The 23,510-nt window shown below is 38.9% G+C and overlaps 1 protein-coding gene across 2 annotated transcripts in view; it reads right to left on the reverse strand.

The window, feature by feature from the left end:
* Positions 1-16,942, reverse strand: part of PLCE1 (phospholipase C epsilon 1) — a 136,908-nt gene extending 119,966 nt beyond the window's left edge. For both annotated transcript variants that reach the window (XM_083866007.1, XM_083866006.1), the window contains exon 1: positions 16,912-16,942. The gene's annotated coding sequence lies outside the window, so the exon portion shown is untranslated. The remainder of the gene's footprint in view (positions 1-16,911) is intronic.
* Between the last annotated feature and the right edge of the window lie 6,568 nt (positions 16,943-23,510).

Genomic DNA, 23,510 nt, shown 5'->3' on the forward strand with positions numbered 1-23,510 from the left:
TAGATCTGATCTGCAACAAGCTGTTTAAATAAACTTTCTATTTAGTGATTACTTGAATTTCATGCTAAGTGACCTTATCTGGGAGCTGTAATTTCATCATCTGTTCACTTGGATGAACAAGCCCTTCTACCTGAGATGCACGACAACTCCAGTCGTTAAAGGCAGAATAACTCCTCTCCATCTTTGAACAAGTACTTCTGGAACAACTTTTCTTAATTTTTTGAGGAACATGACAACAGTTAAATGCATAAAAAAGATTTTTCAAGCACTGAGTCACTCACAGGAAAACAAAGTGCAGCACAATTAAAACCAAAAAGTTTCAAGGCACGAAATTCAACAGACTTGTCATTGGTATGTAGATCTCTTAGAAAGATTAGACAAAATAAGGAAATAAAGGAAAAGAAAATGACTGACAATTAATAAACTGCATTATACAAAGGATAAGAATAAATAAAGCTTATACAGATGAAAAATAAAAAATGCAATGAGAAATAAAATATATTTTTAAAAGCATGTAAAAAACAAATGCACTAATGCATCAGGATTTATTTTCAGATCTGAAAATTTAAAGAATAATCATACAAACCATGCGAAAAAATAAACACAATTAAAAATGAGGTTTGAGGTTTAAGCCAACCTACTGGCAGGCTCTAGCCAAAACAGCTGATCCCTCATTACCCATTCCCTGTCACTCTCAATGAGGTATCTCCTGAATAGGAGCTCCTGCAGGGAGAAGAATCAACTAATCCAGAGGAAAACTAACCGAGAATGGAAGAGAGTCTTTAGGCAGAATTACTGAGGCTGCTCACAATTCAGTCGTGTAAATTGACAGAGTAGCATAAGTATAAAGCAGGGTGGAGACTAAGGGAGAATCTAAGGCCAAAGTAGAAATGCATCTGCAGCACCTCACATTGAGACAGCTTAATCAAAAACATTCTAAATACAATACTGATATACATCAAATACATACTGATCTATAGGATTATAGATAAGTATGAAAATCTGAGAGGTTCAAGCAACACAAGTTACAACTAAAAAATAAAACAAATCAAAATAAATCAATGACCATAAGGCAAGTTCCATCACTTAAATGTAGTAAGGAACAGTCAGATTGGTACTAGGTGAAATGATCAACCATTTTTCAAAATTCAGATGTTATCCTTTGCTTCACTGGAAGTATTCACATAATCTGCAGTGAACAGCGAGAAACACATTCACAGCACTGCCCACACACTGAGTGTGTGTTTGAGTACCAACCACCAGTCATTCAGATCCTTTGAAATACCTAGAGCTTCAGACTTGAAAATAACTCAGCCATCATCCTACTTGAAGGCTTTGTTCACCTTTGAAAACTTTTATGGTACCCCTGAATCCAATGCCATCATTCATATCTTCATTTTACACTTTAAAAAATTCTCAAGTTCTACACACACGTCCTTTCATTTGCGTGGTTTCACTTTAGCCAAATTATGCCATTTCTTATCAGTTGATAAAGCACAGTAAGTCCCTTCATTAAGGCCACCCAGTACTAAACATGTTGAAAAATAACAGGAGACTTTTCTATTGATCAAGGCTTTAAGTCCATCAAACAGAAATGAAGAAGAATCAAAAGTGTTTCGTGCACAACACATCTTGGTTTCAAATTATTTTTAAAATATTGCAAAATGTGTTTCTGTTAAAATATTAATGAAAATAATTGTCATCAAATACAATTAATAAATACGGGGGAAATGACAGTATGTACTTATTTGCCAATCACTTCTGTGGCCTTAAAACATTAATACAAAATGGAAGGCTTACAGAAAAACACTACAATACTGAGAACTTTGTTACCACATTCAAAATCTGCCACTAGGAAATATGAACAGCTTATGACACTAAAGAGTCAACAGTAACCTGGGACTACATACTAATGTAGTAGTAATTTGTAAACGTGGTATACCACATCCATCTTAGTTTTCATCAAACTCTCTCTTTAAAGAGTCATTAGTACATGCAAACTAAGTACATGAGCAGGAAAAATTACCAAAAGCCAGATGAAAGCCAGATGAGTTCTTAAATGAGAAAGAAAAGTAAGTAGGAAATGGATTGGTGGCCTCCACTTGTAAAAAATGTCCAATCACAGATTTACAATGGTACACCAGTGACAGAATTAGGTGTTTCATGCTCTGATCCCATACCACACGGTCTTTCATGCTCTTCCTACCACACCTATGAAAAATGCTTTTGGAGATGCTGCCCTAACCAGAGGATATAATTTTTCTGAGTCAGTTGCTCCAAGCCTTCAGAGGTTGGCCAGCCAATGGCCAAGCCCTACAGCAGGCTGACCCTTTCAGAGCAGTGGACAGGCTCCAGGTATCACAGCATGCCAACCACACTCCACACCCTGCCCGGAGTACCAACTGTGCCTCCCAGCAAAGTTCCACCCCCTGTGCTGGGATGCACACTTCAGCAGGGATAGAAAACAGCACATCAGTTTCTACAGCAGTAGGTTTATTTGCCTGGACACTGGTAACACCATGACAGTTCAGCCTTGAGGTAAAGAACTGTTTATCCCATCATTGTTACCTCACATTCTCCTTTTTCCTAAAGCCATACCAGAGACGTTCACATCACAAAGCAAAACCCCATGTCCTGCAGGAATCTCTAGCCCTGGGAATCCTCTTTTTTACCTAGTTCAGCTTAATAGCAAAGTGCCACTGATAGCAGTCTTCCCATGTGAGCTCACCAGCATTTCTACCCAATGTGAAACCATGCCTTCAAGGGACTTAATGTGCCACACTGACATACATTTCAATGTAAGCGTGTCTTATGACACGCTTTGTCATAAGAAGCTGTCACCCTGAAAAAATAATCTTTCAAATCAGCAACTGCTAAAGTTTTAAAATCACTCCAATCCAGGCGTGACACAATAAGCAACAAGAACACTTAAGTTTCCTTGCCTTGTTTGTTCTTCCTTACAGCATTTTTCCCATGTGAGCACTCAAGTCTTCTCTCATTTCCCTCTCTCTCACTGTCCTGTATTAGCTGTAATTCAAGCCACACTGGTGAGAACAGAACAAACCTGTAATAAAAATATTTCTGAGCACTAAAATGTGTGAGGGTATGCTAAAGGCACATATATCACTACAGTTTATCTTCTGTAAACCCAAGCTAACACTTTTATTCACAGCATGCTAAGCCACAGTAGTCCTATTTAAAACATTACTTGAGGAATAACTTTTATGTTACTGTTCAGCTGTCATAACTGCAACAAGATTGAGTTTGAAACCCTGGTATATGTTTCAAATAAAAGTCAAATGCTAACCTGTAGGAGGACAAAAGTTCAGTCATTTGTCAATTTATGCATTTACACTTCAGTTAAAGAAAAGCAAAGAAAACTATTTCAAATGCTGAAAACTGACATTATTAAATTATTGCACCATTATTCCCCTTCCTCAAAATATATTTTCTTTGTATATTACTCCTGATTTATTCATGCCATTCATTCAGGAAGCTTAATATTTAAACTTTTATTCTTTCTCTTTTGAACATCTGCTATGTCCTGTGCATATTATTATGCCTAAGAGAAAATATAAGAGTAAAAAACAGGGTAAGAGCAAAATAAGGCAAGAGCAAACAACCTGTTGGCTTAGATTGTAATTAATTATCTGCTTTAAAAACATGGAAATTTCAGAAGACTATTGATTCAGCAGCCCTGAAAAGACATGAAACAATTTCTATACTACTACTACTGTTTTACATTTCTAAATATTAAGCACTGTGACACTGAAAATAGCACTACACAAATATAGCAAATAATACGTGTTCAGCAAATCAAGACTACATTATTTTTTTTCCTATGACAGTTTTATCAGTCACATCATTCTCTGGGAGAAAGTCTGCCCTGACATCTAATTCAAACCATGAAACAATCTCTAAGATTTTGGCTCTTGCCAAAATTAAATGTGTAAGCAGCAAGTCTCCACACAACTGCAAATTATGTTTTCAGGATTTTGCAAGATGCTCATTATGTTAAGATAAAATTGATTATGTTGGGAAAGACCCTTTCAGTGATCATTTAAATGTTTTAATACTTTAAAACCCCTGTAGGCCTCATTGTACTTCAAATTATAAATTCTATTTATTCAATCCCACTCAATAAATAACAAGAACAGAAATATAGCCACTATCAAAATTACAAAGTTTCTTTTATAATATACTGTCACATCTTCCAAGATAAATGGAGTCAAACACAGAAAATACACAACAAATCCCATGTTCCTTAAGCTCCAGTTGCATTTCTTTAACAACTTAATCTATCTGAAGGAGAAACATACCTGAAGATTAATATAGCATGTCTTCATTAATGATATTTAGGTGATCTTTCATTTGAGAACCTTTAAACCATTGTAATGAACACCTACATCCCTGCTGAGGAGATATTTATTTGCTTTTCCTGGTTATCACTAAGACTCTAAGAAAGTAGTCCACTAAGTATTTCTGACTACTTGTACATACAATCTGTGGCTTATAAATGTGTGTTTGTACTTCACCCATTATTTTAGGATAAAAAGACAACCTTCACCATGTATTCGATTTAAATTCACTCATCATAAAACAGGTCACTCATGGGTAGTGCAGTTAAGCTCCTTGCTTCAGGAATAGTAAGAATATAGAATTCTAAAGAGGAAAATCTGCTCCCTTGATGAGACTGGACTTTATGCCAGACTTTAGTCTACTTCAGTCCGCACAATACAGTTAATTAGGATAAGAATGTGCGGCAAAAGCTAATTCTATATTGTCTAACACAAACAATCACTTGTTCAAAGTTTCTTGCGTTTCCAAAAAGATCTTGCACTTTCAGCTGAATAGATGGAATTTTAACCCAATGAAGTTGTTGGTAAAATCGATGGACAAGTATCTCAGAGGATATTTAAGGTTTATGTAAAGTAGGTATAAACTAAAACAAGAGAATGCACAATAATCAAGCATTATATACCTTAGTTACTCCTAAAAGTACTGTAATTGAAATAATTGTGATGCCACTTGCAACTAAAGCTTTTCTTAGAGCTGAGGTATTAGTATTACTAAGGACTTTCTCCTATATGGACCCTCAACTAATGTGCAACTTCTTCACAGCCAAAATGATTTACAGAACTTCTCTTCTGTACCTGAGTAACATCTGTGTTAAATTTATTGAGTCTAGCATTTTTGAGATCTGCACTTTGTAATAAACCAAATTGCTACAGGCCAAGTTAAAAGTTGGAAGAAAATATGAACAGACATACAGTGTGCTTTGCAAAGTCATTTCCATAAGAAACTAGGCTAGAAACTGCAGTTATAATTTGGAAAATTACACTTCCATCTCCAGAACACCTTTTTTTCTATTTTGACTTAACTGGCAATATGTGCCAGAGAGTCTGCTAGTATCCAAACAAAACTGTTTCATTAAAATCTTAAAATGCTGCTAGGAAATAATATTAGTTCTTTTACCCTAGGATACATTCTTACATTCATATGCCTCTGTAATAACGTATTATGTAAAAATGGGTGTTACATACATACTTTCTCAGTCAAGCAAAAAGATTTGTTTGCGTCCATTTGATTGTGCATCCCTGCTGCTAACACATTAACTCAATACAACTCCATTCCTTGTATTTAGGTCAAAAAGGTCCTAGAAGGGAGGAGGAGTGCACATATGCCTGATCCATGCTCTAAACTTGGGCAGAGAAGGGACAGCACCACAAAGGAAGCAACTGGTGCCACAATTAAACAAGCCAAAGAATACAACCACAAAAGGACTGTAAAAGATAATGAGCCAGCAAACACATGTTGAAATGCTCAAGGTTATTTTTGCTGTAACAGTTGAAGACCAAACCACTCTGTTTTCTGTAACGTACTTGGGCACGATAACAATGAGCGAATGCTGCAACCAGCACAGCATCCTGTGATGTTAACCCAGGACGGGATCAATGTGGGCATTTATCAGAGGCACTGTCAAGGCTTCAAGAACACCAAGTTCTTAAATGCCATAACCAGCCCCACCTGCAATCCCCCACAGCAGGCCCAGGAGCCATTTCAGCTCAGGACTGCCCTCAGTTCTAAGCTATATTGTTCACATCTCTGGGCTCAAGCCCTGCTCTCTGCTGCTCCTGAACATTTGATCAGATCAGAATCAGGACCCAGCTCACGTACTGGTGCCTTTCTTGACCCAGGTGGGCTGCAGCAGAGTCTCAGCCCTCGGCTTGTCCTCCCACTGACCCCTCCTCTAACTCCCCAGCAAAAGAGGTCATTGGTCTCACCATCATGCATAACCACAAATGATAAAAAGAACTTGAGGGAAATTAATTATCAAGTAATACTCAAACAGCACTATGAATATGGAATTTTCAACATCGCCAAGAGCAGGGATGAGGAGGTTACTCTGAAACGCTGAATCAAATATTATCAGGCTAGTAGTGAACAGCAAACTGAAAGATAAGGAGCAGTCCAAGGCCTTGTAATCGGACTTCTCTTGGGCAAGATGACAACAGTGACTTCATCCCGCTGAGGGGAAAACCCTGCAGACTAGTGCAGGAGGAGGCTCACCTGCAGGACAGACCGTTCAAACCAGTGATGACCCCAGCAGACAGCTGAGTGCGTTATGAAGTAATAACTGGCACGAGAAAAGATCCCTGAAGGGAGGCAAAGCAGCAAGGAAAACTAATGGCCTGTGCAGTCTACACAGCTCCGAACAAAACAACGGCTGATGCTGGCAACAGTGCTCTGCTTGCAACAAAAACCTATGTAATGTTTCAAAATGGTGCAAAACCAAAAATCTGCTTCAAGACAGTTTGCAAGGTGATGCCTACCAGTGACTTGCCACAACTGGTCAAGTTCAGTGATGATACGAAGAGAAAATGTTTAGAAATGGTAGCTCAGTGGGGGTACTACTTGTACCAGCACTCACAAGGTGCAACAGTCAGACTGCAGCTCTCCCTTTTCCAAATCAATATCTTCCATACTGTATGGAGATCGTTGTTTAAACAGTAACAGTTTCTAATGTGGGTGTTATTGCTTTCCTTTCTGGTTGGTAGAAAGCCAACAAGGAAAAGTCAATTTCTTACAAGGCTGTGTGAGAAATGTGGTGATGAGGTATAAAGATATAGTACCTGTATATCTAGAATAAAGTTCATGGATAACAGTAGATGACATCTGAAGAAAGAGCTGATAAAACCAGCATACCTAAATGAATGCAGACTAACCTGTCCTTTGAGATTTCAAATTAAATATTGTTCATCCGTCTTCTTAGACATGCTACTGCCACACCTCAAAACAGTTAGCTGCTCCTGTAGATCTTTTTCATTTCTATCTTTTCCTTCAAGTTCTAGACTTTTTTTTCTTGATTCTTTATTTTTTTTATCAGTAGTCCTCTTATTTTACTATGAGCTTATCTTGCATTCTTGTAAGTACCTCTTTATAGACCTGATCCTGTTAATTTAGTGAGGACTGTGTCACACTCAGACCCACTGTATTCAAGACACCTTCCAATTGACTTCCAAAACTCTGCTTTCCCATTTTACCTACCTTTAAGAAAAATAAAATCAGTAGAATGAAATTTAGTTTAGGTAAGGCAAGCTCTACCTTCAAACCCAAAATCTACCTTAGACCTTGCAAAGTATTTGACAAACTTCAAACAGTTCATGAGAGTAATCTGAGAACAAATTAAATTAGAAACAGACTGTACACTCCTCACACTGAAGTATTCAAGGACTCTGCATAGTTTTTGGGTGTATTACTTGTTCATTAATGCTGGTTTTCTTCACCAGATGTAATTTGGTGTATAAATTAATTAACGCTGTAATTTTTTCACCAGAAAAAAATTACACAGCAATATTTACATAATCTTAGGTACAGTTATGGTAAAAAGACTGTGCAAGAGATACTATTGTGTACTAATTCTAAATGCCATATTCTGACTTTTAATACTTTAAGTTCAAATGTTTGACAATAATTAAATATTTTGAACCATACCAGAACACATTAAAAATAAGTCTAAATTTTATGGATAATCTCCCTCATAACTTAATATTCTTATTTTATCTAGTCATACACTATTCAAAGGATTGTCAGATTATCTGAACACTGAAAGTTTTAAAGCCCTGAACAGAAGAAAACCAAATACTAGAAGTACCTACACAGAAACATGCAATAAATAGTACAATATCTATGCTTTTTTAATTACACACTCATATGTACATCAAATATTGAAAAAGTAAGCAATTAAGTCTTTAGGTTTAGTAGCCTGAGAGGCAAGCCACATGCACAAAAACTGTAATTCCATAGATATGGAATTAATTGTTGATATTTAGGACTGCAAAATCCAAAAAAAGTATCCCCAAACTGATAATCAGAGGAAAAAGCCCATATTAAAAACTGATAATCAGAGGAAAAAGCCCATATTAATCTATACAAGTTCACTGTAGATGAGAGATCTTTTCTTGGGAGCTTTGGATCACATCTAGCAAGCAAGAGACAGACAAGTCATACCAAGAATATGTCAAGGACTCAATACTTCCAAAAATCTCTATGCAGAAAGATCAGAGCTTCCCTTTTTCTCTGACAGAGGCGGGGCCCCAGCTTTCATGCTTTTCTGGCAAATGGAGGGAACATGGCCAACTTTCTTTGCATTTGCTGGCCAAAAGCTGAGACAGTCTCTGTCTCAATTCAAACTTTAAAACCTTTATTAGGATGCATATGGTTGCTCACAGAATAGAGCTTTATTATAAGCAAAACGGGTAAGGCAGGAAAACCAGAATACAAAGGCTTTTTTTTTTTTCCACTGACTTCTTTGACTCAAATGCAAGTAAAATGTATGGGAGGGTTTTGCTAAATGTAAACTCAAGCAAGAATAAGCAAGTGAAGGTTGGATTTTTTTCTTTTGTCCAGGGTCTTCCATTCTTCTCAACATCAACCTCAGAGCTCCAATGCTGTCATACCAAACAATTTTCTTTGCTTTAAATCTGTGCACACACCTTCCTCAAATATTTTTACAGCTCTCCCACTAACTCATAAGTCAATTCTATGCAACTTTCTGTAGAGCACCACGGTTGAAATGAAGTTCAGGGGTGCACTGAGGTTGTCATACAGGATAATACTATGCTGTACTGTTGTAACTGTGGTACAGTATCTTTTGAGGCTAAAATCAGAAATTTTGGCCTCAAAACCAGCTTTCTGTACCAGCTAACAAGACAACTGACTGTTCAGGATAAACATTTTCATTATCAACTTGCCTAACAGAATAAAGAGTATGTGGAACAAAATGAGGGGATGACACAAACATAAAGTTAAGCTTTGGGTAAAGTAGAATGATATTCAAAATTTTAAGAGAATACACAAACTTCCCTCTTCTGGGAGGGTGGAAGTGAAGACCTCTAGAAAAACCATTACTGTCTGTGCATCTCTACCCTTCCTACACCTACCAGGTAACAAAACTCCAAACAAATGTTATGATCTGAATCCTGAGAGAGAATTCAGGCAGGCATAATAGTCTAATACTCTACAGACATTTGAAAGATGTTACTGCATATTTTAACACTGACCTGTTTTATAGCCTGCTGTCTAGGGAACTGTTTACTTCTACACACCACTACTGAACCTGGCTTGCAAATCTAGAATCACACTTCACAAAGAATAAAGAATTAATTTCTGAAGAGGATTCCAGTATTGCCAATTCTTACAGTCATGTACTCAGAGAGGCATTGTTTTTCCAGAAGCCCTACCTATACTATTATATAATTACTACTTGTACTAATAATACAATTATTCATAATCTGAACCTTAAAACCAGAACCTCTATTTATAAAAACAAAATTAAAGGGGGAACAATAACGGTTTAATAATTCTAAGAAAAAAAGGGAGGTTCCATGGAAGGAAAACAAAGTTTTGGAATTTGATGCTCTAAACAGTGCTGACAACACATTTTTCATAATAAAATCAGTTTGTTGGCATGTCCCCAGAATAGATTGGAATGACTAGACAAAATAGTGAAAATATACCTCAATTGTAGATAATATTAATTTATTAATATCATAAATTACCCCATTATTTTTCTAATTCCCCCAAAATTAATCTAAAATTTTAGTATTTTCTTATCTTGGTAAAGCAGAAGGATCATTTACAATCCAAAATGTTGCTGACTTCCAAGGCATTTATATTGCTTTATACAAGAATCTACAAAATTTTAAACAAGACCCTATTTTCCCTGATTCCTTAAATCCTTGTATCTCTTACTACAAAGAAATAAGAAGTTGTAAGACAGAGCTTCAGAATTCGCTGCACGAACATAATCAGAGCAAGCAAAACATTTTTCCAAAAAGTGTTCATAATTGAGTGACACAAGGATCCAGGGAAAAAACATTTGCCATAGCTCAGAATTTGCTGGAACAAGAGAAAACTTCAGCTGACCACTAAGAACAAAAAAAAGGCATTGAATAATTCAAGAGACTCATAAATGCCGTCTTAGTCATGGGCCTAAAGTAACATTTTACAAGAATATTCTTTCGTTATAGCAAATCCAAAATGTTTCTGTAACTGTATATAAACAAATTTAATCTGCGCAAATAGATTGGTAGCTGACAATATCTGCTTAACACAAACAAGAACAAACAGTATTAATATTGTACTCCTTCTCCACAGTGAAACTGGCTGCTAAAGCTAGATTTTTTAATGATCCCAGCATTCCTATACAGGGTACTACATATACACTTCACTTTTATTTTCTTTTAGAAAAGTTAGGTGAGAATGGAAACAACTGAAGAGTGCCTTTGGGGGTTCAACTGTATTTCCAAACAAGTTCCAACTTTAGACATTTATCTACAAATGTTTTCTGCTTAAGTACCAAGAAGGGTAGTTTGGCTTAGGTAAATAAAAACACCTTTTTCTTCAACCTCACACATCTAAAAATAAAAATTAAAGAATTAATAAACAATTCTGTTTCATACTGCAAGTTAGTTTAACCACGTATTGGAATCTTGTCTACAGTCTCTGAAATATCTTTTAATTAGGGGAACAAAGACATAACAAGTACCACAATGAACACAACAGTACCCAGTGCTACATGGACTTGGCCTAAGCTAATATAATTTCACAAGATGATGGAATACTGATAGCTACTTTCTAAATCCATCCAACAGAAAAACACATTTTAAAAACCCTATAATTGTACTTAAATACTTATATTACCCAGTCTAATGATATAAGGAATGCCTCTAAATCATGGAGGTTTTAGTAAATGACACACATATGAAACAATCTATTTTTATGTTGTTTCTCCCTATTTCATTTCTAAGTCTACTGAGTGAACACCACTGCTGAAGTTGAACTTCCTGCTCGTACTTTCCTGAATAAAAGCACAGAATGAGAAGACATGCATGTTCAAATCAATAATGACAGCAACATTCTGAGTGGCTCTTAAGAGAAAAGTATTTCCAACAGGTTCAATTTTATTGTTTGTCTTTTGGTTGTCTATTCCATATTAATTATTCCAATTATTAAGAGAAACAAAAACAAACAAAAATAGGTGCAATCATAACAAAACAAATGTAATTATGCAAAATTCTCCCCTTTTTATATGCTGTTTGGGCATAAAAATGCAAACAATAGACTATTCATGCGACACTGAAAATCTTCAAGGGCTCTAAAGGAGCCATAATAAGAAATATTCTTCACCTAAAAAAATGCAGAAGTACCACAACACAAAAGATTTCAAGAAGCATTATCTGCCTGGTCTTCCTTGACACGACTGCCACTGAATATGCTACAAAACCATGGCCTGTGGCAGAGCTGAGGAGTGAACATGAACTCCAGATCCAGTCAGGGACTCAGCCTGTTTGCCAGCCCCTCCTGCAGCCCAGGAGCTCCCAGCCTTGCAGAGATATTCCTCTATGTTACTGCTTCCCATAAGTGTGCTGAATAAAATGGGTGCACACTGAGTGATCAGAAACTTAAAGCTTTCACAAGAAGTACCTGCAATGAGGTTATTTTCCCACAGCTTCCAGAAGAAACAATGCACGTACTCACAGAACACCTGAAACACTTGAAAGTCACCAAAGTGTGACTTTTTCTAGAAAAAGTTAGAAAAATACTAACCAATTATTAGAAATTTCTGCCTACCAATGCAGCAATCTGATTATAAATGCATTTTAACATACTTGTCCAAAGTGAACAATAACTAACTGGTTGAAAACACATCTTTGAAAAATGTCAGAGTATGAAAATTACTAAAATTAGAACAGAAGCAGAATACCATCTTCAAAATGCAAACCAGCCTGGATATTACAAAACTGGGTTTTCCTTTTCCCTTGAAATTTGGTATATAGCTAAAAATCCAAAACCCTAAAGGAATTAAAAAGCAGGCATTCACATCAAGAAAGTTCCTCAAGAAGAAATCCACAGGTTGTTCTTTGATGTGAACTGTTGGAAGCATACAAAGTAGTAGCTTGTCTGGGTATGACCCCTTTTTTATCTTGCTAAATTCCAAAGGGAAACCAAGTTGGTTTTCCCCAAAACAGTGGTGAAAGGTATTTGTACCGCTACAGAAAGAAATTAACCTAATCCAAGCAACAGAGTTTTGTACTCCCAGTAAAGGAATGCATTATGAAAACGTTTGAAAGAAGATGCAGTGTAACAAAAACCTCAAATACCAAAGATCACTGCAGCAGCATTCTTGTTGTATGCTGTAGCACAGACAGGGAAAAATACTGTGGGAGGAGAGATCTCACATCAGAGCATTGTCTGAAACAGCAGACAGCAAGGTCCTACTACACAAGGCAAGGTCAACGCAACTGGAGAGTCATCTGTTTAAGAAAACACACTATTATTAGATGTGAGTTATGCAGCACTTGTGCATACTAATAGAATAAAACCATTACCCCAAAAATAAATATTTTCAAATGGTAGCTTCGACTTCGCTCTGTGTTTCTACTCTTTGTGTCTCACTTAAAACATTGAAATAAGTAACATAAGGAACACTGAAAATGCCCGAGCATTTAATTTTTTAATTACTTACGAAATGTTACAATTGACAAATACAATAGTACAGTCAATTTATTTTTAATGGGCAGGCACTACTGAAAATGCTGTAACAAGTCATTAAGTATTACTTACTGATAGCAATACAGAATAAAAAGTATCCCAGAGGATAGCCTATTTAAACTGCTATGATATGCCTGGGACTACTGGGAGTAAAATGTCACAGTACATACACTGGCCTCCAGAATACCTGCCTTGTGCAAGACTCAAGCCTGCACTGTCTCTACGGCCAATGCTAAGCCAAGTACACACGAGTTTTGGATGTAAAGAATGCAGGAGGCAGCTCCATGGGGCATGTCACATACTCCACGAGGTTTGTGTCCCTCCTGCTCTGAATCACTCACTGGAAGAGCTGGTATTACCTGTGGCACTGTGACTGACACTTGATAAACTGGAGCAATGTAGCGGGCTCTGGAAGAAGGATCATTCTGCGGAGGAGTTGAGCTCGTTCCTCTTAGCTCTTGTTACCAGGTTTCAATAAGTGCCACCATATCAAGCTCTTGCTTGAACATGTTGGATTATTTATGAATGACTGGGCAGTTAAGAAGAAAGTATTGTGGATGGCCTACTTTAAAATCAGTGACATTAATTATGTCTTGAACAGAGATGTCAGCATGACAGAGTATGCAAAACCAGAGGACCAGACTTTGACCCCACATTGACATACTTACAAATTAACTTTGTTTCAAGTAAAACCAAAATTGCGTGCCTTGAAACAAAATAAAAATATTAACAACCTCCCAATACAAGAAATTCATAGAAAGTCTGTCAGCACTTTATCCTCAGCTCTTAAACACAAGTCTTGTTTCAGCAGATAGACATTTTGCTCAAAAAATCACGGAGTGAAATATGACCAATATCTGGCAGCACCATGACTATGGAAAACCCCACCCATAAGCAGACATATATATAGGTTTGCCAAGACAAATAAAGCAGCATGCAGAGTAAGCTGGACTGCTCTCACATAATACATACTCAGTCATGCAGGTCCTCAAGTACATGAGCCACACTTCTCTTCTAAATTATTAAGAAGGCTCGGGAAGGGACAAATTTAAGGAAAAACATGGATTTCGTGTTAGCATGCTAACAGCTTTCTAAAACAGAGACGTGATGAAAAGTGTTATATACAAATGAATCAGACTGCATATGAAAGGTCCAGATGGGTGTTAACCTGCTGTCTGCACAATCAAATGACAGCAATTGCTCAATGAAACTGTCAATGAACAGGCAGGCACGAGAGTAAGTCTGTCCATGCTGGAGCTGCAGGATTCATTCCAACATTTCAGTTACTGGTATTTTCAAGAAGGATATAAACCAAAAAAAAGGATGTGAATTATTGCTAGTATCACTGTCATTGACATATCACTGTCATTTATAAAATTTAAGAGTCATAGTCCTGACCCAAAATCCATTTTGCACTAAGTGCTGTAGAAACAGGAAACAAAATGACAACCCATGTTCTGAAGTGTGGTCATCAGTGTTTTAAAAGAAAACACTCCTAAAGGAATGCTTTTGTAAATATGCACATAAATTAAGATGATAACTAAAAAAAACCCTTAGTTTAATTTTAAAAATCCCTATGCAAATCATGGGCTTCTAATGAAATAACAGATTAATTACTTTTTGCCTTTTTAATAACTGAAGTTTTCCTTTAATTCTCATTTCAAATGCAAGAACTATCGCTAAATTATAGCTGCTCCTCTCAAAAAAAAAAAAATGAAGAAGGAAGAGTTGCTAACTTAAGCAAAATGTTTCCAGTGGTTATAAATCTACAATCTTTCATGAACAGTCACTTTTCAATATGCCCCCTGCTCCTATATTGGATTTCTGTGCAGGTTCTAGTCACTAGTGGATCTTAACATTCATATTCCTCTTAAATGAAATGACCCTTTGATAAAAGAAACACTCACTTCTACGACTACTTACAAATAGTGCTCAAATTGTTTCATTACAATCTTTTGGATAACCTAAATAGAGAGAATTTCTTTTTCTCGTGTTACAAATCTCCCAAATCTCAAATGACCTCATCATCTCCATGAACTCGCTCTAGGATCTCCAGTAAACATAGTTTTGGAAATTTTTTATTCTGCGGTAGGGCTTTCATGTGTTTTGGTCTGAAAGTTTTACCTTGTGGCATTTCTTTTCCTTCTTAATATCTTGGAACTCCAGTTTGAACATCACACTTTTATTGCATAAGACGCATCACATGAAATTAATGTTAACTGAGAGGACAGGAACTGCACTGCCTCGTCTACAGTCACAAAGTCTTAACAACAAACTTTTTACCATGTATGAAAACACGAATGAACCTCATTACAGCATCTGAGATTGGTACCTCAACATGGCAAGAATGAATTGTATTTAGATGACTAAGAAAGCAAGACTTTTAGTAACCCTCTGTAAATTTATGCAGACTGGACATACTCTTTTATGTCCTGGGAAATTCTCTTGAGCGCTTCCTAATACACAAACCATAGTGTCTGTTTCTGGTTTCACCTTGTATGTTTCACTGCTCACTTATTTGTTTTGGTGTTTCTGTAATGATCACAAACATTGCTCGGTTGCCACTGACTTTTTAAGGGATCTGACACCACAGATCAAAGATGATTATTTGTAGCTGGAAAAACATGACTTCCTAAAACTACATAACAGTCACGGCTCTGCAATGATTACCAAGTGGCTGCTTCATAATTGGCAGGTTCTCTGATCTTCTTTCAAACATACAAAGGTAAAGGATGGAAATATTTAGCAAACTTTTGTCAAACAAACGTAGAGGATTTTAGAAATATTTGGAAAACATTTTTCAAGCTTGTAGCACAATAAATACAATAAGAAGGCAAATTCTGCTCCTTACACAAATGCCTCACTATGAAACAAAACATTTTACTGTTCCTGGAAGTACAGCTGATTCTTGAGGCATTTCTCTACCACTCTTAATCCAGCTCTTTCATTTCCTTTATCAGAAGCCCAGTTCACAGTCACCTGTGTAGGCTCTTCCCTTTATCACCTGTGCTGGTGGCATTCCAAGAGGGTGCAGCAGGACAGATAAGCATCACACCCAGACACTTTGGTCCTGATCCTACAAACACTTCAGCCAAACTACTCCTCTAAGTGTTTGCAGACCCCGAGTCTTTCTAACTCAACAACTCTTCAGCAAGTGGGGCAGAGAGAAGTCTGGAGCTGGGAGGAATGCGCTGCCCCTCCAGGCCTGGGGGTCAGGGCCTGCAGCACCCCCAAAGAGCAGAGACACACCGAGAGGGGAAATATAGCACCCCCAAAGAGCAGAGACACACCGAGAGGGGAAATACAGCACACCCAAAGAGCAGAGACACACCGAGGGGAGGAAATACAGCACCCCCAAAGAGCAGGGACACATCGAGGGGGGGGAATACAGCACCCCTGTCGCTTACAGCCACAGGATCCTCCTAACACCTCACCTTCCATGCGCTGCACCAATCCTCAACTCAATTTCGCCAGACCTCAATGTAAAAATTAAATTATAGTTGATGGTACAATCGCAGTGGAAGAGGGAAAGTGAGGGATGAACTTAGAACAACTCCTAGCATGTGGAATAAGGACAGCCCACCCCAATTTTCTCCGGCGTTTGGGGTTTTATTGAGCCCCCCCAGAGGAAGGGGAGAGCCCACAAGCCGAGGGAAGGTCGGTCAGGAGGAGGGCGCGGGCGGCGGGGCTGCGGACAGGGCCGAGAGCGGGGCCCCCGCCCGGCCCGGCCCGGCCACCCCGGGCAGCCCTGGCAGCCCCCGGGGCCATGAGAGCCCGGCCCGGCCCCACAGAGCCCCCAGGGAAGAGTCAGGGAAAGAGCCCGTGAGAGCGGGCGCGGGCGTGCAGGGGACGCACCTTTCAGCGTGCCCCCGGCATCTTGTCCTCCTCCTCCTGCTGGGGTCGGCGGTGCCTGCGGCGGCCGGGCCGGAGCGCTCTGCGGGCCGGGGCCGCCCCCGCCTCGCCGGGGCTGCACGGCCGCCGTGCCCGGGGCGGCGGAGCGAGCTGAGGCGCCTTCCCCGGCGGGCCGGGGCCGGGGGCGGGGGCTGCGGGCGCGGACCGCCCCGCCGGGCCCGGGAGAGCCGGGGAGAGCCGGGGAGGGGCAGCGCCGCCGGCTGAGTCAGCTGCGGACACGGCCCGGGAGGGGTACCCCGGGACCGCCCCTGCTCGGTGGCGGAGAGCGGGTTTCTCCCGCCGGATGGCCGCCCTCGGCACGGGTCGCTAGGAACATCCCCTGCACACGAGGCAGACGGGATGGGCAGCTCCTCCTGGTCCTGCCCCGGCAGCCCCGCGCTCCCTCGGGCACGGCGGGCGTGTGCAGCGCTCCAGTCCCGCAAAGGCGGCGGCGAGCGGGAACCGCCGGTGCCGGCCCCGTGTGCGGGGCTGCTCCCGCAGGACCGGGCTGGGGAGGCTCTCGGAGCCCGAGAGCGCCCCGGGTCCCGTCCCGCCGCCAGGATCCCCTGCCTCCCGCCGCGGGCCGAGCGCCCCAGCCCCGCGCCCCCGCACCGCGGAGCATCGGCGCCGCCTCCCGCGGCTGGAGCCGGGCCAGCGCCACCGCCGAGCGCGCCCTGAGCCGCCAACTGCGAGCGGGGGCCGGGCGGGGGCGGGCCGGGCCGCGGCTGCCTCAGCGCATCGGAATGTGGGCCCGCGCCCCCCGCCCGCGGCGCCCCGGCCCGGCCCCGGCCCGCAGAGCCCCGGGACAGTGCGGGGCCTGGGGAGCGCGGACCCGGCCTTCAGAGCTCCGGGAACATCCCCGGACAGCGCGGAGCCCGGGGAGCCCGGCCCCGGCCCAGCATTGCCCCGGGACAGTGCGGGGCCCGGAGAGCACGGCCCGGCCCGGTGTCATCTCCGGGACAGCTCGGGGAGGCCGGGGTAACGCGGCCTGGGCCCATCGGGACAGCGCCGCTTGGTGAGGGCAGCCGGGCACCTCTGCCTGCGGGCTTTGCCATGAGAAGTGCTAGAAGGAAAAGAGTCTAGTAAAGTTACGGTGTAAAGGAATCAATCTCAAATTTTAAACTGGCCAGAGAACTCAGCTAAACGGGTTTGTTTAGGAGGTTTTTGTGTGAAGGGCACCAATTCTCATAACAAAGGTATGCGGGGATTGCGTCCCAGTGTGGGGCTATAAAACTTCATTTATTTCATTATTGGAAAGCAAGGAACTCATCGTACCATTCTACACTATACTATTTACATTATAGTACCACTTGAAAATCACACCTATCCTATTCTACTTGGTTACCTGAGCAAACATCCATCACCTCATTACAATAATTATCTGCTATTATAATACCAGAGTATTAATGTCCTGTAGATTGTAATAACAGTGGAGAAAGTCTGTTAGCAAATACTCTATTCAAAAAATACATCAAAAAAAACCAGTGAAGTTACCCACTGGTAAGTTACGTATTTTTAAACAGTTTTTATGTTGTTATTTGGATTTTAAAAACAAATTAGGTCAGGTGTAGTGTGTTATATATTTATTCACTTAATAATTCCTGGCTTTACATTTATTATCTCTTCTGAGTTTTTCCATGGCTTACAGGTTCTGATTATTAGAATAGAGAGGAAAATATATCCACCATAGTAAAGCACCTTGATCTCTTTAGCAGAATACCATCTAAATAATTTATTATTTAGGAGACATGAGACATGGTCACTCTGAACTAATTTACATAATTAACTTGTAATATTGATCATTCTATACTGAAACACAGTATATATTGGATAAAATCCAGGTCCTGTAGAAATTTTAACATTCCCTTTGCCTCCAGCGAGGCCTGGATTTCATCTACTGCATATAGTATCCAAAAAATGCCATAAGACAATATTTTGCAAAAATTGAAATTTGAGTAGTGAATCTTTTCCAACTCATGTTTTGTGCAATCTGTGTAGTTTTCAGTACTTTCATATAGTTAGAGCCTGAATGTTGGCTCAAAATACATTCAATTAATAATACTCTAGTGTACACTACAACTTGTGTCAGTTGCTTCGTAACAAGTCATGCAATGGATTTTCAGCTCTACAATATTGACAATGAATTACCCTCCAAACACACAGGCAACACCAACTTTTCCACGGACACTTTTTCCAGTTTCTCTCTGCTTTTCCATTTGTTTTAAAGAGTGCAGGAAAGTTGCTATCCCATTATTCCAGGGCAAAACACCTATAACTGTTCCTTTACAATGTGTTTGCACTTTTTGTCAACTTCCAAAAGTCCAGTGATAAGATACCCTATAGGTAGGAAGTGTTATATTTTACTGAATGGAAAAATTGGAGAAATCACCATATACCCTTGACTTGCCAAAAAAGCATCTGTCTTCAGGCGCATATCAATGGGCCAACTTAGCATACCAAGGATCAATAACAAGCTCGAACAATTTGTTGCATTGAGGATTTTATTCTTGAGATCCAGCTCCTCACATGTAAATCAAAGAGTTCTTGTTTCATCAGGATACTGGATGATTATTTAATAACAGTAAGATTTTTGAACACTGTGAAAGTTACACTTCAGATTGAACAGTGAGAAGTACTCTCTATAAAAAATTAGATGCTTACTTTCCCTGGGATGACATTTGTTTCTCTGAAAGTGTAGGAAAGAAGAAATTATGAATATCAAAAATCTGCAGGGCTGCTCTTTTCCTAAAATTTATTTACGCAATTAACAATCCAGAAATTTCATCCCTGCTACCCAACATTGCAGGATGAGAACAATTTGAATTTGAAGAAATAATGGTGTCTAGATATATGTAATGAAGTTGCTGCAAGCAAACCTACTTGGGAAGAAGCTCATTTCCTTGGTGACAAGTTGGAAAGCTGCTGTTAGGATTGTTAGCCAGGACATCTCTCCCTGGTTATACACACAATGGAAGTGACTCCTCTCAAAAAAAGCCACCTCCCTTTCTTCAAATTTGTTCCCAAGGTGGGGGAACTCTGCAGGCAGCCAGAATTCCACTTTCTCTGCAGGACTCCCACATCTGAGCTTTGCAGAAGTGAATTTTGAGCTTCCTAGCAACCTCAACATTATACAGATGAAGAAAGTATTTTTTTGCTGGACTTAACTCACGGGTCATGGTTTCTTTTTAATATTCTCAGCCAAGCAGAGAGTGCCTTGAGAATGCTTCAGTTTTCTCTCTCATTGTACATCAGTGTCTACCCTGTTCTCATGAGAATTCTCTGTTAGTCATCACATTATACTCCAGTGCTCCATCAGGCTTGACGATTTAGAAAGACAACACATCTATCTCAAATGCAGTGTTTATAGATAGAGAAAAATACAATACTTCCAGAAAATATTGATGTGTCTCACAGTCTTCTACCAACCATGCATTCTGGAGTTTGGGTTACAGAATTGATTTAGAGATGAACTTCAAAGTGATGCATAAATATTAAATTCCACACATTCCCATGAGATGGTAAGTATTATTCACATTATACAGATGGGGAAACTAAAGCAATGTGAGTTTACTGTGAGTTTATTTGGGCAATTTTCCCATCAGTACAAAAAAAAAGAAAAGTGGTAGCATCAGTACTCAAGAATACCTGGCTTTTTTTCTGCACTCAGTCTGAACTATGTATCACTTGCCTAAACCCTGCAGTATAATCTATAAAGGAATATTTTGTTTTTCATTGTGGTATTATATAGCAATATTTTCAAACAATTTACTTAACAAATTACATAAAACACTTAAAATATGCTTTTAATTAAAAAAAAAAATAGCCAAAAGGTTTTTCCTTGGGCTTTGCTCCAAAATTCACCCTTCAGCTAGGACTAAAGAAAAGCACGCACACTTTCACAAATGCAAACAAAAATTCTTAAAGAAAATTAGAAACACATGAAAATAAGGACTGAGAATGTTTTCTTAACTACACTCTGGTTTCAGTACAGCAAAATTTTCATTGATTTACTAATGGATAGGCAGTTTTCTTGTGAAGAAACACACAGGCTTTATCTGCAATTAATTCCTTGCTTCCAAGAAACCAATTATCATTCTACAGAAGTACAGCCCATGGCGGCAGGGTGGCGACTGCTCTGTCAGGGCATCTCAGCTCTCTGTAAAGCACAGCCCTGCTTCAGTCATAAAGGGGTTCTGCCCCATGAAAACAGTTCTTACAGAAAGGCAGTTTCACTTAAGACAATTATTTTACTAAGAGACCTATTTTGAGGCTGTTTGTGATTGCTAGATAAATAATCCCAGCTAGTACAACTTCTATACGGATTCAAATTAATAAATAATTAATAAATTAATAAGACAAACTACTTGAATTTCAGAAATTGTTTTTAAATTATCAACTCTAGACTGGGGGTTTCTCATGAAGTCTGCTATTCTACAAATGTTCCAGAAGCTTTGTAACTGTATTCCAAACTTAATGATAGTTACTTTATGTGACGTGAGGTCAGTTTTGCCTGACCATTATAACCATCAGCAATCATGGAGGCAATTCTGAAAAGTCTAATGAACTTGCTCAAAGGCTTTCTGAAATTTCAATTAGGAAAAAAAATGTAGCTAGATTTAAAAAAATAACAGTTAAAAAAAGCTGAAACAATGAGCTTCGGAATTGACATCAGCTGTTTGAGTTTCAAATCATTAATAGTCATCCCCCAATTAGTCTTTGGGAGAGATATAAAAGGTTTCATAGTAAACTTGAAAAAAAGCTCCCACACTTTTTTCAAGTATCTCTAGGAGAGAACATTTCTGATAAGGATAATTAGTTGAAAATATAAATAATTGCATTATCATTTTTTGGGCTACACAAGTTTTAGTCTGAGAAATTTTATATTTCAATGAAGTAGCTCCTGATGTAGACCAAAGAAAGCCTTTTATGCCTTAAGTGGGTTCCCATTCTATAACTTAGGTATGTTTTCAGTATGCCATTATTTTATGATGTTAAAATAGAGATTACATTAGAATAAAGGTCCTCAAAACATTGGAGTGATAACTCTTGTTTATTTCATATTACATTTCAGGGACAACAGAAGCCAAAGTATTCATACTAGTAATTAAATAAAGTTAATAAATTTTTAAAATTTGAATACTATACCATAATTTTCTGCTGATTCTCCCTAGAAAAAACTCCAGAAGATAGAAATGCATAGCTATTAATTGATTTATCTATGAGAATTTGGGGGTCAGTAATATACATAAATATTAGTGATTTAAAAGTGGCAAGTAACTAGCACTTTCATTCCACATCAAATTACAGAGTCATGATGAAAGTGTATTGAGAAGCCTGCTTTATTACTTTCCTCATATAATCTTAAAGTTCCTCAAATACACAGTAAAATCCTTAATGCATTTATAATGATAAAATGTATTTTTTCTTGCATAAAATTTCAGGGTCCAACCAGAATGGAGTATTGTCCTGAGCACCTCAACAATAAAGCCTGATTTATCTAATCTATTACATGTATTTGTCTTTGTTTAATGCCATTAACTGTCAAAGTTTACCCAATTAATGGTGTTGAACACTATTTCTAGGCTTGTTTGTCCTGACTGGCATTTTCAAGGGAGCTTCACCAAAAGGTAGTTCTTCTATTGCCTCATGATTGTGTCTTTAGTTTGAATACTAAATTATCACTGCACTCACAGATTCCCTTCATGTGCAAAGCAACAAATTGCCTGACTTGCCCATGCTCTGCCCTTTAAACAAGCAGTCAAGACAATGAATTTATTCATACAATAAATTATAAAACCTGTATTGTCTTTAATGCTCATGTCTAAACAGCAACCAGTCTACAGGTTAATCTAATATCAACCCCAGTTTCTTTACTGGCAACCTGCCTTAGTATACATTTGACCAAATTCAAGAACCAACATGAGAATTTGTTTAGGTAACCAACCAGAACATTTAGAGCCATAAGATAATTTACCTGTTTTTCTTTTAATATTTAAAAATTATGGGTGTCAACACAACGGGCAATCACATTAGAAAACATGTAATTACCCAGTATGTTAGTATTCTTCTCAGTGTTAAGGTACTTCATGTTGGGTGATTCCAAGCACGCTCTACTTGTAAAAAGTGTAACTCAAAATCTTGTAGTGTTTTTTTCACAGTGTAGTGTAATTCACTGCAGTTTTAAGGCAGCATTTCATTAACAGAATAATTGAAAAGGAAAATAAAGTGAGTAAAATCTTTTAGCCCTGTAACAGCACCCATGTTTTAGTCTGGTAAGCACATCAATGCTTTGTTGAAATCCATAATAGGTAAGTAAATAATAATCTAGTGTTTTCTACAAAGTCAGGCTGACTGATTAGGTGTTGAAAATATGAGACCATGGGAATGCTTGTGGTTAATAGTTCTTCAGAAATGAGCATTTATGACCAGGACTTTCCATGGAAAAAGCCAGACAATCAGACTGCAAAAGGGGTAATCACTATTTTGCCCTTCGCTCAAGAGATTAAAAAAAAGGATATTAACTTTGCAATATCGATTACAGTCTTCTCCCCCAAAAAGGAACA

This window comes from Zosterops lateralis, assembly GCF_965231275.1.
Source record: "Zosterops lateralis genome assembly, chromosome: 8".
NCBI classification, from domain to species: domain Eukaryota; kingdom Metazoa; phylum Chordata; class Aves; order Passeriformes; family Zosteropidae; genus Zosterops; species Zosterops lateralis.